Source organism: Lactuca saligna, chromosome 9, assembly GCF_052625555.1.
Source record: "Lactuca saligna cultivar CGN05327 chromosome 9, ASM5262555v1, whole genome shotgun sequence".
Taxonomy (NCBI): Eukaryota; Viridiplantae; Streptophyta; class Magnoliopsida; order Asterales; family Asteraceae; genus Lactuca; species Lactuca saligna.
In genome coordinates this window covers 120,259,446-120,263,316 of record NC_136425.1, presented here as the reverse complement: position 1 = coordinate 120,263,316, position 3,871 = coordinate 120,259,446, and positions in this window count along the sequence as shown.

Below are 3,871 nucleotides of genomic sequence, written 5' to 3'. Positions count from 1 at the left end.
AGGTTTGTAAGCCTCAAAGTCGTATCTAAGTCCCAACCATGATTTGGAAGGGTTAAATCGCTCTAAAACCCCAATATTGTGTGTTTACAGCCCAAGCTTACTCCTTGTCCGTAAACACATGTTCCAGGTCCTAAATTTCGTTTTAATCACGGATTTGAAGGCCTAAGAGGTTGAATAACAAGCTAGGAAGGCTACCTCTATGATTCGGAGCCTTAAATCTTTGATTTTGGACCTTAATCTAGAGTGAGGAGAGAGGTTAGAGAGAGAGTAGTGAGATGAATCCAAAAGCTTCAAATGAAGGCTTAGAACACTTTATATAGTGTATAAGTTTTGATACGGTGGAATTCTACCCGATATCGGCGTTAGGCGAGGCTTTTGGTCGCACCCGATTAAGTTGTCGTAACCCGATATGGTCGATTTTAGAAATGTTCCGATTACTAGAATGGGGTGTTAGAATGATTTCTAAATATATTAGGACATCCATTAAGTCATATTAGATATGTACAAGTTAATGACTTAATTAAATAACAAAATTGGAATCGAATTTGAAAACGACGATTGGTTGCTCGAATTGAATTACAAAAAGAGTTACAAGAAGTGGTACGGAATTTCGGGTTGTTACATTATCACCTGCAATACTTTAAACATTGAGATGGATAAGCGGGTGACGCTTAGTGAGTTTAATAATAGTTACAATATAACGTTATGCCATATATATATATATATATATATATATATATATATATATATATATATATATATATATATATATATATATATATATATATATATATATATATATATATATATATGACAGAAACAAAGAGGGACAAAGGACAACAAAGGCAGATGAGTATCATATGATAGACTTTCCAAATCAACCAATAATTTGATTCAAAGATTTGCAATCAATGATAGACTTTCCAAATCGACGGTGGGTCGAGCTACTCAGCGATTACAAATGCGAAATTCATTATCATCCGGGTAAAGCCAATGTAGTAGCCGACGCCCTAAGTCAGAAAGAATATTCTGGTCGTAGGGTCAAATCTTTGACTCTAACTATCCATTCACACTTGTCCACGCAAATAAAGGAGGCTCAACTCGACGCTTTGAAACCTGAAAACGTAGCTGGTGAATCCCTTAGAGGAACGGATAAGAACTTAGAAGTCAAGGGTGGCGGAGCCTTATACCTCATGGATCGGATCTGGACACCGAAACACGGTGGCTTCAGAGACTTGGTCATGATGGAAGCTCACAACACTTATTATTACGTCCACCCGGGTTCAGATAAGATGTATCTGGATCTTAAAAATTTATACTGGTGGCCTAACATGAAAGCAGATATTGCTACCTTCGTGAGTAAATGCCTTACTGGTGCAAAGGTCAAGGTCGAATACCAGAAACCCTCCGGTCTCCTGCAGCAACCGGAGATACCAGAATGGAAGTGGGAGCGGATCACTATGGACATCATAACTAAGTTACCCAAGACGATGGGTGGACTTTTCTATATGGGTCATCGTCGATAGACTGACGGGCAAAGTGTGAGAACTATCCAAACCTTAGAAGATATGGTGCGTGCCTGTGTGATTGACTTTGGAAAAGCTTGGGATACCCATTTAACCCTTTTCGAATTTTCCTACAACAACAGTTATCACACGTGCATAAAGGCAGCTCCATTCGAGGCCCTCTATGGCCGAAAGTGCAGATCCCCTCTGTGCTAGGCTGAAGTGGGTGATACCCAGTTAGCTAAGGGACAAGTTCCCAAAAGCACTCTCACGGGTCCAGAGATCATTCGGGAAACGATAGAGAAGATCGTTCAAATTCGTGAACGATTGAAAGCCTCTAAAGACCGACAGAAAAGCTACGCTGACAAGCGAAGGAACCCATTGGAATTCCAGGTGGGCGACCGAGTCCTACTAAAGGTCTCACCCTGGAAGGGCTTGATATGCTTTGGAAAGCGTGGGAAGCTCCATCAAAGATACATAGGGCCTTTCAAGATTCTTGCGAGAATCGGCCCTGTAGCTTACAAACTCAATCTACTACACGAACTCAGTAACATACATCCTACCTTCCACGTCTCGAACTTGAAAAATTGTCTATCCGACGAGACTCTTGTTATTCCACTCGACGAGATCTAGATCAACGAGAGCCTCAACTTCGTGGAGAAACCAGTAGAGATCATGGACCGAAAGGTCAAGCAAAAAAAATAGAGTCGTATCCCGATAGTGAAGGTTCGTTGGAATGCAAAACGTGGACCTGAATTCACTTGGGAACAAGAGGATCAGATGAAACTGAAATACCCTCACCTTTTCACTTACTTATTTGTAACTTCTTGATTGCTTAAATTCTAATTTCGGGACGAAATTCCTTCTAACGGGGGGATCATGTGACAACCCGAAATTTCCATTTTGTACAAACTATATCATTTCAATAGAAGTTATAGCAGTCACAGTTAATTTTCAGACTTTTTCCTGTAAGTTTGAGTAATTCAGGGTTTACACTTCAGGAAATATCAGGAGAGTGGGTGCACTAGGGTTTTGTGCAACACTGTTATTCCAACACTCAATTATATTAGAGATCATTACAGGAATAACAATACTTTCTGCCAAAAATATCTCAGGACTATAAATAGAATTCTAAACCAAATTCATTCATTATTCGCATTTACGACTAGAGAAAAGCCATTTTCTCTCTCACGGATCTTCGGGTTTTTATACCAAAATGTGAGTAACTCTTTCTAGTAATGTTAGAAAGCTTTATATGTGTTCATCACATGATTTAGAAGGCTAAATCACTAGATTTAGGAGTTTACTCCCCAAGGTGTTCTTGGGCGGTAAACTCCCGAAACCGAGCCTAGACTGTCCCCCGTGCTATACTACTGCCTTGGACTTATATAGGAGTGTATTAGGGACATGAAATCAAGCAAGAACCACCCAATTTTGGGAGTTCAGGGCCCAAGAATATCTTAGGCCGTAAACTCCAAATTCATGCTCAAGATGGTGCTTTTAAGGCACCTAAGGCCTTAGACTTTTACCTAGACTTGTTCCCAATAAATCAAGGGCCTTAAACACAACCAAATCACCTTACAAAGTGAGTTTACGGCCATGACATGGTTCATGGGCCGTAAACTCATTAAAGGGGCACCAAAGTGTGTCAAGGGTCTTCATATGCTTGGAATAAAAGCCTAGAACCTATACCACTTGTGCATGAGACTTGAAATCATCCAAAACACCCATCCTTAAGAGTTTAGGGCCATAAACTCTAAGGGAAATGGTCTTAGGGCCGTAAACTCCTCAAAGGAGTGTTTCTAGGTCTTAAACCCTTCCAAGAATTTAACCACCAAGTTGGAATAATTCTAGGAATCATTTGGAACTTCAAAACACACAATACCCCCATGGTTGGGAGTTTACGGCCATAAACTCAAGAGTTTACAACCGTAAACTCCATGTGTGTTGGTATTTGAAGAGTAAACACATATATGGGGTCCCTTGGAACCCTAAACACAAGTGCCTTGTCCCACAATGGCTTAGATGCAATCCTTAGGGCTTACAACACTTATATAAAGTGTTTATTATGTTCTAGGATGTCTTAACATTATCAATTAGTAATTCAAGACTAATTGAGTGCATATATGTTTGATTATATGTTCATTAGGATCGTACTGTGTGTACAAGTCCTCACTTGACACCTAACAATCCTACACCATCCAGTTCATCCAAATCACCATCTACAGGTGAGTTCATACCCCTAATCAATGTTTTATATGATTTTAAATGCTTTAATTGGGGGGATACAAGTAGAAAACAGCATGTTATTAAATCATCTATATGTATTTTATAACTGTGTTTTCATTCAACAGATTTCACATACT